Source organism: Pimephales promelas, chromosome 10, assembly GCF_988280905.1.
Source record: "Pimephales promelas chromosome 10, fPimPro1.hap1.1, whole genome shotgun sequence".
Lineage (NCBI taxonomy): Eukaryota > Metazoa > Chordata > Actinopteri > Cypriniformes > Leuciscidae > Pimephales > Pimephales promelas.
The window spans coordinates 32,666,527-32,680,302 of record NC_142778.1 but is presented as its reverse complement, the minus strand read 5'-3'; the positions used below and the strand labels follow the sequence as shown (position 1 = coordinate 32,680,302).

At 36.8% G+C, this 13,776-nt stretch overlaps 1 protein-coding gene across 3 annotated transcripts in view; it reads left to right on the top strand.

The window, feature by feature from the left end:
- Positions 1 to 13,776, top strand: part of gnao1a (guanine nucleotide binding protein (G protein), alpha activating activity polypeptide O, a) — a 103,610-nt gene that overhangs the window by 26,934 nt on the left and 62,900 nt on the right. The gene's annotated exons all lie outside the window — the stretch shown is intronic.

Here is a 13,776-nt window from a genome sequence, read left to right as displayed (position 1 = left end):
GCACAACCCTCTCTCCTTCATATCTCCCCTCTCATATCTCCTCTTCTCTCTCACCAATCTGGCCCTGTTGCCATGACAACCTCTTGTTTCGTCTCTCTCTCTCTCTCAATGCATTCCACAAGTCTGTGTCCATGGGCAATGTCACTCGTATGCACTCTGCCCAGCACCAATGAGGCAACAATCTCATGTGACCATACTCGCAGTGTGTGTGTGACCAGAATGAGAAGTTGGCCACGCCCCCTCAAAGAGTACAACACTATTGCGCTGTTCCAAAACAACCCAACTAACAACCAGAACAGAGCTATTGTCAATCGTATTTGACGACAGTGGTCCTCCGAAGTTGTTTATGTGTAAATAATTGACATTTTAGTGTTATCAATACATCAGTATTGTACATTTCAGTGTCAGTGAAATAACCACACGTTATGTAAAAGATGAATACTCATGAAATCACGTTGAGTAAAATAAAATAAAAAAAATTAGATAAAATTAAACTGAAAAATAAAACAAAAAAAAATAAAGACTTTCTCAAAATATTATAATAGTATCTCCAGTGTTGGGTAAGTTACTCTAAAAAAGTAATTAATTACTAGTTACTAATTACCTCTTCAACAGTGTAATTAGATCACTGTACTAATTACTCTCTCTAAAAAGTATTTAATTACTTTTAAATAATTACTAATTCCTCTTCTCAATCAGCTGAATAATACAAGGATAGACATTGAATCTGTTTTAATTCTTTCAAATAAATACTATAAAATTGCATGAATTATCCTTAAACACACCAAGGTGGAGAAGGTTACATTATAAAAACATACTTTTTGACATCAGACAATACATTTTGATGTTAAACCCACTATTGTTTTATGTCTGATCTCATGACATTTCACACTACATATTTTACAATCATTCATACGAATTTGTACGAGTGTAGTCGTACGATTTAGACACCTCATAATTACAGTTACTTTTGATGTAATTGAGGTGTATAGATCTAACAGCAATTCGTATGCATTTTATGAGGTGTCTAAATCGTACGACCGCACTCGTACAAATTCGTATGAATGATTGTAAAATATGTAGTGTGAAATGTCATGAGATCAGACATAAAACAATAGTGGGTTTAACATCAAAATGTATTGTCTGATGTCAAAAAGTATGTTTTTATAATGCAACCTTCTCCACCTTGGTCAGTTTAAGGATAATTCATGCAATTTTATAGTATTTATTTGAAAGAATTAAAACAGATTCATGTCTATCCTTGTATTATTCAGCTGGTTGAGAAGAGGAATTAGTAATTATTTAAAAGTTATTAAATGCTTTTTAGAGAGAGTAATTAGTACAGTAATCTAATTACACTGTTAAAGAGGTAATTAGTAACTAGTAATTAATTACTTTTTTAGAGTAACTTACCCAACACTAGTCTGATGTCAAAAAGTATGTTTTTATAATGCAACCTTCTCCACCTTGGTCAGTTTTAAGGATAATTCATGCAATTTTATAGTATTTATTTGAAAGAATTAAAACAGATTCATTTCTATCCTTGTATTATTCAGCTGATTGAGAAGAGGAATTAGTAATTATTTAAAAGTTATTAAATACTTTTTAGAGAGAGAAATTAGTACAGTGATCTAATTACACTGTTGAAGAGGTAATTAGTAACCAATTACTTTTATAGAGTAACTTACCCAACACTGCCGGATATGTTATGCTATGCTCTGCGATAATTTGCTACAGGAGTCAGTTTTCAGGAGCTGCTGTCTATTTTTATATGTTCTGTGTATGCCATGACACGCATATTCCATGTACTGTACGTTCTTGTCATGTCTCTATACATGCAGCTGTCCTGGAAATCTCCCAGGATCCTTTTTCTTTGTAGTGTAATAGTGGAGGATACTATGGCCTGTGGCAGAAAGTCCATTCATCCAGCTCATCTCATTGCTGCCATGCTTATGGTCCTCTACATTACAGCAAAATGGCTGCCGTTGTGAGCGGAATGGGTTCCATAAGGACTTCCAACATGTTGGTGTGACCTTGCCAGGGTTCCACACATCCTGAGCCACACCATGCCTGATAATATAAACGGCAGTCTTTGGTGGGCAAGGGCCGTGAGCCCAGTGCTTGGCACCCACATGGACACAGATGGGCTTTGCCATGCAAGCCCTCTGCTTTGACTGCAGTGAAAAACTCTACAAACCCAATTGGGTGTCATCACCAGACTACGTGCTAAATGCATGGAAATTTGTTTTCGAAAATGGCCCGAAATAGAACTGAGCAGTAGGATTGCAGTCAATATTAGGAGTGTTTGCTCATGGAATGACTTTAAATTTAGACCTTTTCACTTCCGTCTCTCACTCAAAGTGATTTATCTCGCATTAGTGCTGACACTCTGGCGATTTCTATTACTTGTTCTCTTATAACGATAAATATGTCAATTTAACGCATATTAAGTGTTGAATTATATATTTTCTGGTTTATATAGAGAGTTAGTTTATGGATGGGGTGCTGCAGTGTGTGAAAAATCTGTTCTTTCAGGCAAAACTGATTGGCTGCGGGCAGTCACTCATATGAATTGCTGTCTGTGGCCACTGGGAATATGTCGACAAACAGTGGCTTTTAAAGTATTGAGACACATTAATGATGCTTTGTTTTGGCTTTTTGCAGTAGATCGTGAATTGAGGCACACTGGCATCTTTTGTGTTTAGTTTGAGTAGAGCTGCACGATTTATTGTGTTTCAATCATGATCACGATTTCTGCCTCTCTTGATTAATTAAGCATAATTGGCCTGCTGTTTATTTTATTTTGACTTTTTAATTTATTTGACATTTGTTATCTTGCATTGTTAATAACAAGCCTCCACAAGCTTTCATGGTTTGAGTTGCCAGATGCCATGAGTTTACATCTCCCAGTCAGTGCTTTTCACTTAAATGGGTGCATTTTTCCTCTTAGTGTTTTATTTATCTTCCCAACCTGCGAACATGCGCAATTTGCTCTCTCTGCACTGCAACAAAATCTCTGATAATCACAGACAAACATGTATGTAGCGATCTCTGCTCAAAGGAAAGTGTAATACAGCCAGTCTGTGTTCCTCTGAGGCTGCTTGTGCTATTTACTGTAAATCTGTGAGCAGTGACAAACTGTAATTCCAAACATCAATCTCGACTTTGTTTACGGTTGTGGTTGCTGAATAAATACACTTACGTAACCTGTGCTATGATACGAAGTATCTGTGTTGTTTTAGTAGAAAAACCTTAACATAATAAGGAATTAGTGAATATTTTTTGGAATTATGAATCGTTTTAAAGTTTAATTTGTTTTTTATAATGTAGTAAGTGTGTTAATTTTACTTGATAAATGTAATAAATCAGGAAAGTACAGTAGATGAGGTTAAATACATTTTTTTTGGTATTTTTTAGCTTACCTCAAGGGTATCCAAGATGCAGGTGTCTTTGTTTTCTGCAGTAGTTTCAATTTTGATATTTTTAGGTCAAACCGTTCTTGTCTGTCATTCATATAATGAAGGTCTATGGTCACCACCTCAAATAGCATGCACAGAGAAGTCCAAATTAAACATGATTTAATGACTCGTAAATGTAAGTACACATTGATGGCCTAAGACACGAAACGAGCGGTTTGTGTGAGAAAACGAACTGTATTTATATCGTTTTACCTCTTGTAACCACAGCTATGTCGAATTAATCTGACGGCGCGGACGCTTCAGGTTGCGCAAGCGCCGGAAATGCGCCGGAAGTGATCTCTCGCGCGGTTGCGAAAAAAAATCATTGTTGTCTGTTGATATATATCGAAATCGTCTTCCATTTGCGATTTCCATATATTAAAATATGTTTAGATCTTCACAGTGAAGGTAACACTTCCGAAATATCTGTGTAAACAATGAGTGACGTACACGCCGAAGCGCCCGCGCCCGACTGTGATTACAAGAGGTAAAGCGATATAAACACTGTTCGTTTTCTCACACAAACCGCTCGTTTCGTGTCTTAGGCCATCAATGTGTACTTACATTTACGAGTCATTAAATCATGTTTAATTTGGACTTCTCTGTGCATGCTCTTTGAGGTGGTGACCATAGACCTCCATTATATGACTGACAGACAAGAACGGTTTGACCTAAAAATATCAAAATTGAAAATACTGCGGAAACAAAGACACCTGCATGTTGGATGCCCTTGAGGTAAGCTAAAACATACCAAAAATGTATTTCAAAGTGAACTATCCCTTTAATAATCGTGATGATCATTTTTTGGGCAAATAGTGATGATCAGTTTAACTATTATCATGCAGCCCTAAGTTTGGTTTAGATCCTTCAAACTGTCACTGGGGTATTTGGTAGTGTGTTTCGTATGAGTCTGCAGGCTTCTCTGTGTGTCATTGAGCGAAAACAGTTGGGGAATAAGGAAGAGAGTGTGCTGGCACCAGAATATTCCCTGCAGTCCCGGCAACGCCCCAGTGGTGCTCACGCTCCCACTCATTATCCAGAGAAAACTCATCTGAACAGCCTCATCATCAGCTAATAGTCTTAATGTAAGGCTGACCTGGAAAAAAAGCAACGGGTTTATTTACTGGTATTTAAACAAGAAAAATGCCTTGTTAGAAGACTAAAGCAGTGTTCAGATTCGTTTTCGAAACAGCATTTGAGTTAGAGTTAGGCTACTAACACAGTCTGTTATTTCATACTGCTTCGTACTGTATTGGTGAGATTTGATGAGGAAAAATTATAATAATATACTGCAAATGACATACATTCCTATTCCTAATTCACAAATTTAACTTTGGGAAAGCTAGTCACATCCAAATTGGGCCAATGACGATGACGTACAGCTTTACAAATAGAACTTCAGGGTAAAGCCCCTTTAGACGTTCATTATTTGATACATTGTCAAATAAAACTTACATGATGATGTGGTTAAATGTGCTGCATTTGGGTATTGAGAACTGTGAATTGTCTTTAGGGATTTATTTTTGTGTACATTAACATCAAATGATAAAAGGTGTTAATAACTAGACCTTTAAAAGATGAAAAATATGTAGAAGGGACTGTACTTTTGCTTTTATGTGAAGTAGACATGAAACAAAGCTGCAACATGTGTAAATGTTGTAAAAAAAAAAGTAAGGCTGGTCTTGATTTCGTCCATACAGAATTGGATTGTGCGATTTTTGTCGTTTGCTAGGTTGTCCGGCTCTCACGTAAACATGAAATCAGAAGAAAATGGATGTCGCTGCAAGTGGGAGGGGAATTCATTATGATTAAAGTGCCCACAGATTATTTATAATAATATTCCATAAAAACAAGAATTGTCCATTTTGATTTCATGCCGACTTTAAGATAAGCATTTTAAGGAGAAAATAAACTCCAGTTTGACATACACAATATTACTGCTTGAGATACCCACATCCTGTGCAGTTTCATTTAGTATAGATTATACTAACAGTGGCCATGTAAGTAAGTTGGGTGTCATCCAATTATATAGTAAATTCACATTTAAACATCCTGAATGTGAAAATATGTTCATATTGGGTGCTCTTTTTTTGGCTAGATCCCTATACATTTTGGTACTTTCTTTGCAGACTGGCCGTACCATTGCTAAATATCAGAGGGGAAGGTAGACGTATTTATATGTGTAAATTAATTTTGTGTGAGCCAGAATGAGAGCCCTCCAGAATTATTAACAGACATCTATCCCAGCAGATTACACTGCAGCCTCCATTTTAATTGAGACTCTTTTATGTCATGTCTCTGGTGCTTCGATTTAGTAAAAGGATGCCTGGGTCCCTTCTCCCCAGCCTTACAACTTATCTACACAGATCCCAAATATAATTATTTCTGATGAATTTTAATTATATATTGGGTTAATCAGTTTACCTCAGTGAACCTACTTGTGTTTCCCGAGCTGTTGCTTTTTTTATTACAAGTTGTATGTCGGGGATATCACCTACTTGTTTTTGGTCCTGGACTGGTACACTTGGTATCACAATCATTTCTGAACCAAGGACCTCTTTCACAATCCTATACCGTTTATAGACCCTACTGTAAATTTTAATAAAAAAAATAAAAATAGGTAAATGTAATTCTGCAGACTTTGATAGAGTATAATAAATTCATAATAAATCACTGAATCACTCTCCACACGATCTCAACTGTCCCGACTCACGTTTTTATTTATTTGAATCTTTATTTTTTTATTTGATTTTACTTAATGCCAGTAGTTTTTTATAGTGTATTTATCTTCGCTTTTTTTTATATGGGTAAAATATGCACTCTAAAAAATGCTGGGTTGTTTCAAGCCAAATTTGGGTCAAATATGGACAGTTTTTAAAGATTTTAAATGACATTTTTAACCCAGCATTTGGGTTTGTCCATATTTGACCCAAATTTGGGTTGAAACAACCCAGCATTTTTTAGAGTATGTAAGTCTACAATTTTCATTTAGAATGTAGGAGACTGTAATCTTAATATTTTGGTTACACTTTACAATAAGGTTCATTGGTTAACATTGGTTAATGTATTAACCAACATGAACTAACAATGAGTTAATGTTAGTTAATAAAAATACAGCTGTTAATTGTTTGTTCATGTTATTTCACAGTGCATTAACTAATGTTAACAAACACAACCTTTGGTTTTAATAATGTATTAGTAAATGCTGAATATGATATTAAATAAGATTAATAAATGCTGAAGAAGTATTAATGCTGAATAAACCTTATTGTAAAGTGTTATCAATATTTTTCAGTAGGCTTTAGTAAACTAAGCAAAATTGCAACTGAACCTGATAGCCGATGAGCATGCATTTTCCTTTTAGGGAAAATAGCATCTATTGTTTGGGATTTTTTTTTTTTTAAATAATAAAAATCCCAAATTTTGAATTATCAAAGACATTCTTATACGTTTACAATACTTATTTTGGAAGTCACTTTAAAGCGCACAGCTCAAAAATCTGAGTGTTTGAATGGGTGTGATATGACGACTTGGGATGAGACTGTGTTAGTGCGATGCTTCTGAGCTGAATATTAGGTCTGTGTTTTAGCTGGTTCATGCTTCAGCAAGGTTATTTGTGCAATCAGCTCAGCATGAGTTTTAGTTTCTCTAGCAAAATGTGTTGGCAAAGTTCAATCAACGAAGTTGGGTGATGAATGTATCTCCCCAGCGCTGCCCTTGCCCAAACTGTGCTGTTGTCACTCTCTGTGATCTTAATTGGAAAGCCAAAAATAAAGCGATCAGGAACAAATATCACCTCAGCCATATGGTCCAAGTTAGTGGGCTAGCAAGCCGGCCATGTCTTCAGCATATGGCCAGCTCTTATTACATCAGACACATCAGTCTTTGTGTACGTGTGTGTTTAAACATGAGAGAGTGTGATTGTGACGGGCTGTATATTTGCCCTTGAGTACTGTAATGACATTAGAGCTTTACTGACAAGCTGTTTGACATCATTGGAAAAGTCAGAGAAAGTGGATGAATGAGTTTATTGTTACTCCTTAGAATAGCTGATCAATGTTTTTCTTTATGGAGTCGCTGGTATATTCCCTCATAGGTAGTCTATTCAGCCAGAGATCAAAGTGTAAAATGGTTAATGCAGAGTTATGAAGGAATAATGTCTCTCAGCAATTGCAAAGGTCACATTCAATTCATTTAAAGGAGAACTCCGGCGCTAAATGAACCTTTGGTCTAATAACTCATTGATACCTATTCAACCGTTCTCTGAGATTTGTTTTCATGATATTTGAATGTAAAGAGTTTTATCTCTAAAATCTCTTCGTCAGTATATTCCGGCTCGAAAAGAGAAGAACATCAAACATAAACGGTTTTATTTATTTATTATTTTATTATTTTCTCTGTTGCGTCCAGTGCTTCTCTTATGTGCTCAGTGCTTTTCTTTTGAAAACAACGGACCATTTAAGATTAAAAGTCACAGTTCAGCTCACTTGGCATAGGTTCGACTTGTCAAGACAGTTTTCCAAAGATGGCTCCTGCCTGTATACACGAAGTGGACTGTCTTTATAAAATATCTTCTTATTAAACGGTCTGTACACTTACTAAGTTCTCGATGTTTCATTTTGCATGTAGGGACCCTCGTTATGTTACTGTGTTAGTGTGGGGCTATGTTGAGCCTTGTTAGTGGTATTAACTAGCGATTTTTATTTTTCATTACTCTATGCCCTAAATACTAGCGTTATACGCTAAACAGAAACAAATCACAGAGAACGATTGACTAGGTGCCAATGTGTTATTAGACCAAAGGTTCATTTTTTGCCAGAGTTCTCCTTTAAGCCTCATAGAGTGGCAGATGTATGGAGTCCTAACACGTCTTTAAAGGGATAGTTCACCCAAAAATGAAAATTAAGTCATTAATTACTCACCCCCATGCTGTACCAACCCCGTAATACCTTCGTTCGTCTTCGGAACACAAATGAAGATAATTTTGATTAAATTTGAGAGCTGTATAACTACCACATTGGCTCCTAAGGGACTGCCTCTTGACGGCCCAGAAAGTCAATGAAGAAAATGTTTAAATATCCCAATTGACTACCGTGGCTGAACTATATGTTTATCAAGCGACACGAATACTTTTTGTGCGAAAAAACTAACAAAAATAACGAGTTTATTCGACTATTTCTTTTCTTCCTTGTAGGCCAGAACGAGACTTCCTTAGATTTCCACGACGCATGCGCGAGATTTGCGATCTGCTCACACCAGCTTACACTACTTCAGATCGCAAATCTCGCACATGCGTCGTGGAAATCTAAGGAAGTCTCGTTCTGGCCTACAAGGAAGAAAAGAAATAGTCGAATAAACTCGTTATTTTTGTTTGTTTTTTCGCACAAAAAGTATTCGCGTCGCTTGATAAACATATAGTTGAGCCACGGTAGTCAATTGGGATATTTAAAGTCCCCGTGAAATCAAAATTGAACCTATTTACTTTGTTAGAGCATATTACTAGTCTTGTGGTGAACAATTAATCCGTGCAAGTAAAAATATATTTAAAAAATGTTTTACCTTAGTAATCTTTAATCAAAATCTGAAAAGTTACTTCCGGTCTGGAACGGTTTCTTTTTCTGATGACGTAGGTTTCACAACTTGGGTGGGGAAACGCTTAACCACTCCCCTCAAACCGTTAGTTTACTATGAGCGAAAGATGGAGAGGAGGAGCGCTAGAGTAAAACCCTGCCCTCTGTTCAATATTCCGTTTCACTTGGAAATACGTCACAGCACTGGAGAAAAATCTTTTGCAACTTCCGGTTCACGGGGACTTTAAACATTTTCTTCATTGACTTTCTGGGCCGTCAAGAGGCAGTCCTTTAGGAGCCAATGTGGTAGTTATACAGCTCTCAAATTTAATCAAAAATATCTTCATTTGTGTTCTGAAGACGAACTAAGGTCTTACGGGGTTGGTACAGCATGGGGGTGAGTAATTAATGACTTAATTTTCATTTTTGGGTGAACTAACCCTTTAATTTTGGAATTAGTCGTCATTTTTAAACCTTCTTTGCCATGTTATGAAACGTTCAGAAGAGTATTTTTCCTGCTAAGTTAAAAAAGTGTCAAACATTAAAAGGTTAGTTTACTCAAAAATGCAAACTCTGTCATCATTTGCTCTCCCAAATGTCGTTCCAAACCTGTAACTCTTGTTTATCTTCAAATTAAAAATCAGTTTATTTTCAATTTAATCTGATCCCTCCATTGAAAGTCCATGAAACTACCACTTTGACGCTTCAAAAAGTTCATAAAGAGATTGTGAAAGTAATGCACATGAATTGAGCGGTTTAGTCCAAAACCTCTGAGGTTCATTCTTGTGTAACGCAGACGTTTGAGCTTCCGCAAGAACCAATGAGGTTTGTTCTCACGCGTCAAGCAAGTATGGTTGAGTTTCTGTTAATGTGTGGTGATCAATGTTAAGATGTGAATAAAAGCCAAAATTCAATCTGTTCATCATATGAAGCGATCGAGTATCTTCCGAAAATTTGGACTAAACTGTTTCATATGGATTAGTTTTACGATCTTTTTATCAACTTTTTGTAATGACAAAGTGGTAGTTGAGTGGATGTTAATGGAGGGACAAAAATCTCAGATTTCATCAAAAATATCTTTATTTTTGTTTTGAAGATGAACATAAGTGTTACGGGTTTGGAATGACATGAGGGTAAGTAATTAATTCAACTTCTATATCGAATGATACAATGAAAAATTGATGAATAATTTCATTTTTATTATTGAGATAATACAAATATTGCAGTATTAGGGCTCCAGACTAACATTTCAGAGCAATGACACCGGCGCTGCCAAGTTCTATGGAAGGTGACACCAGTACCTGATTTGGTGAAAAATTACATGTTAATATTAGATGTTTTGTCTCATTGAAATGTATATTTGACAGTAACTTGTGCTGACAGTAGTGGCTCAAGTTGGGAAGTGGATGCAAATGAAAGTTTGAAAAAGTTTGTAAAATGTATCCATTTGGTTGCAGTCTGGCTTGCTTAAAATATTTATGACCAGGATCACCCTCAATGTAAAATGACATTATTTCCCTATTTGTTATTTCCATACCACTGATGGTTTTCCTCGTGGTTTCTGTTGTTTGTTGCCTGTGGGCAGACTAAAAAGGAATAATCGTTTTGTTGAAAGTATAACGCATGAATTTTACATGCCCATCATGACACCCACATTGTATACGCCTCTGGAATACAGTGATGACAACCAATTTGTGTTCGCACGAGAGATGAAAACCTCCTACGTTTTTTTTTTGTTTTTTTTTACAATTACTTTTCTAATTGAACCAAATGTTACTGTCCACCACTGTTAAGCTCTTTAGCAACACCGGATTAAAGTAACTGACCCTGGAAAGTGCTCTTTAAAACCAAAAAATGGAAGAATGGGAGCATAAAATTGTTGTATAAAATCGATTGGTGGACTTGAACCCAACCCACAAAGCTCCCCAAGGGTAACAGGAATGCCTATTTTGTTCAATGGGTGCACAAATCTGTCTTGAGGTGGTCTTATTGGTGTTTATTTTGTTTTTATTTTTTATATTTTATTGGTACTGGCATTATTCACAATCTGCAGTTGATTGGCACCCTGAGAATACTATAATATATCTTCAAGCCAATCAATTATCAGAATCAATAAAATGGCTAAAAACAGAATTTGTCCCTCATCATTGCTTAAGAAGAATATAGGCTATAAAGAATATAAAGGCCACAACAAGGGGCTTTTAACCCTCTTGGGTCGGCGGTATCGTTATTCAAGGCAACAGAAGGGATTTCAGATGTACAGTAGAAAACATGGATGCTCTCGGCCCAGAAACACTCCGGTCTCTACATGTGTGTGTGAATTTCAGCCTAATTGACATGGCAGTATTTTTTAGTTCTGGCCTAATTCAGAAATGCCTGTGCATTCATCCCATCAGCCAGGGCTTTGGGGCTTTTGGTTTTGATCTAAATTCGCTTTGACTTGTTTTTCAGAATTTCTCCTCGTAGCACCCTCAGAGACATCTTTGCCTTTGTTACCAAGAAAGAACTCCTTCGCATCATATGACCCGTCCCATGAACGGCATGTCCAAAATGACTTTCAGGCTTAAAACAGGTTCACCATCCCTACCTTCAGTACCTCCCCATTTGTTAAAGTCTTCTCAACCCCAGGCAGATTAAACAAGCACAGTGAGAGAGCAATGAGGTTCTGTAGTGCTCTGGATTTAGATGTAATTGGTGACTGGTAGAACTACCAGCACCATTAATAAAATGGAACAGGACTGGGAGTTTGGGATTTGACGCATCTAGGGGTGTAACAGCACCGGCACCTGCAGCGATGATGTTTAGAACAGCACTAAGCCTCCGAAATTACAAGTGGAGAAATGATTTCTTGCACTTACCCTAAAAATTGACAGATTTTGCCAGATCTTGATGGCCCTTGGGGTGAGATTACTGCTGCGAGAAATGACCCAGTGCAAAATTTGAAGAGAAATAGCACATTATATTGCAGCGAGGCCACTGTGATTGCCTAGTTTCCTGTGGTCACAGTGTGGAACATCATTTAAGCTCACCTTGTTTGGTCGAGAGATTTGTGATGATGCTTTACACTCTTGATCTACTTTCCAAAAAAAGCCATTGTGGATTTGACTGTTGTGAATCTTTTCATCCAATACTAATTGTAGTCAAAATGGTCCATTTTATACTTTTACTTTATTGAGTCTTTTCTTTTAGTATTATATATTTTGAGGCTGTTTTTGCACTGATGCCAGATTTTATTCTTTATGTGCAAGGTTGGCTGTGCAGATGCATCTGCATATCAATTACTGCTTCACTTTAAAATAAATTTTTGGTATGTTTTAGCTTACCTCAAGGGCATCCAAGATGTAGGCGTCTTTGTTTCCGCAGTAGTTTCAATGTTGATATTTTTAGGTCAAACCGTTCATATAATGGAGGTCTATGGTCACCACCTCAAAGAGCATGCACAGAGAAGTCCAAATTAAACATGATTTAATGACTCGTAAATGTAAGTACACATTGACGGCCTAAGACACGAAACGAGCGGTTTGTGTGAGAAAACGAACAGTGTTTATATCGTTTTTACCTCTTGTAATCACAGTCACGTCCAAGTACTCTGAGGGCGCGGGCGCTTCTGTCAGCGCAAGCGTCGGAAAGCCCCGGAAGTGATCTCTACGTCACTCATTGTTTACACAGAGATTTCGGAAGTGTTAACTTTCACTGTGAAGATCTAAACATATTTAGATATACAGAAAATTGCAATGGAACATGATTTCGATATATCAACAGTCAACGTTTTTTTTTTTTTCGCAACCGCACAAGAGCTCACTTCCGGCGCTTTCCACAGAACGAAGCGCCTTCAGATCACTTGGACGTGGCTGTGGTTACAAGAGGTAAAAACGATATAAATACTGTTCGTTTTATATGACCAACAGACAAGAACGGTTTGACCTAAAAATATCAAAATTGAAACTACTGCGGAAACAAAGACGCCTTCATCTTGGAAGCCCTTGAGGTAAGCTAAAACATACCAAAAATTAATTTCAAAGGGAACTATCCCTTTAAGGGAAACTAGCAAAAAATTTAAAAAACTACATGACACTTTAATATAGTCCCTTTTGAACACAAAACACTTATTACTATACTTTGATTATTTACTTCTTTACTGTGACGGAGAATGTCTAAAGTATGAACTCTAGAGCTTTGTGAGCAGCACGCAACGTCTGCATTGGTTCATAGCGGGCAACTCAGCTTACAGTTTTACAGATAGTGATTGGCCCTAGTGCTGTTCTGCTGAGTCTCACTCTGGCTGTTTATGGAAGTAATATAGTGTATATATTTGTGTCTTTCAGAAGAATTACGATAGTTAGGTGAGGCTTTTCCTATTAAGGCTAAACGTAAACTCTCTTCACCGTTTGCTCGCGATATATCAGCTGGCTTCACCTCAAACACATTCAAAGTGTGTGATCAACAGGAAGAAAAAAATGTCTTTGAGTTAGTAGCTCAGAGGAGATTTCTGCACTGCATCACTGTACAAGCTGCTCTAAATCCCAAAAAGGGAGTATAAACTTCAAAGAAATAAAATGACAATTAAAATGTTTTTAATATACACCAGGAACAAAATCACTGCGAATCAGGACAGTTTTTTGTGCATTCTCACAGACGATTAAAGCAGTTACGTGAAACTATAAAAAGATGAATAATGTTTTGGGAGCTGTGCATGTACACGTTATTGTGTCAGCTCACACTGGTAGCATTGGTTCAATGCTTCAGAT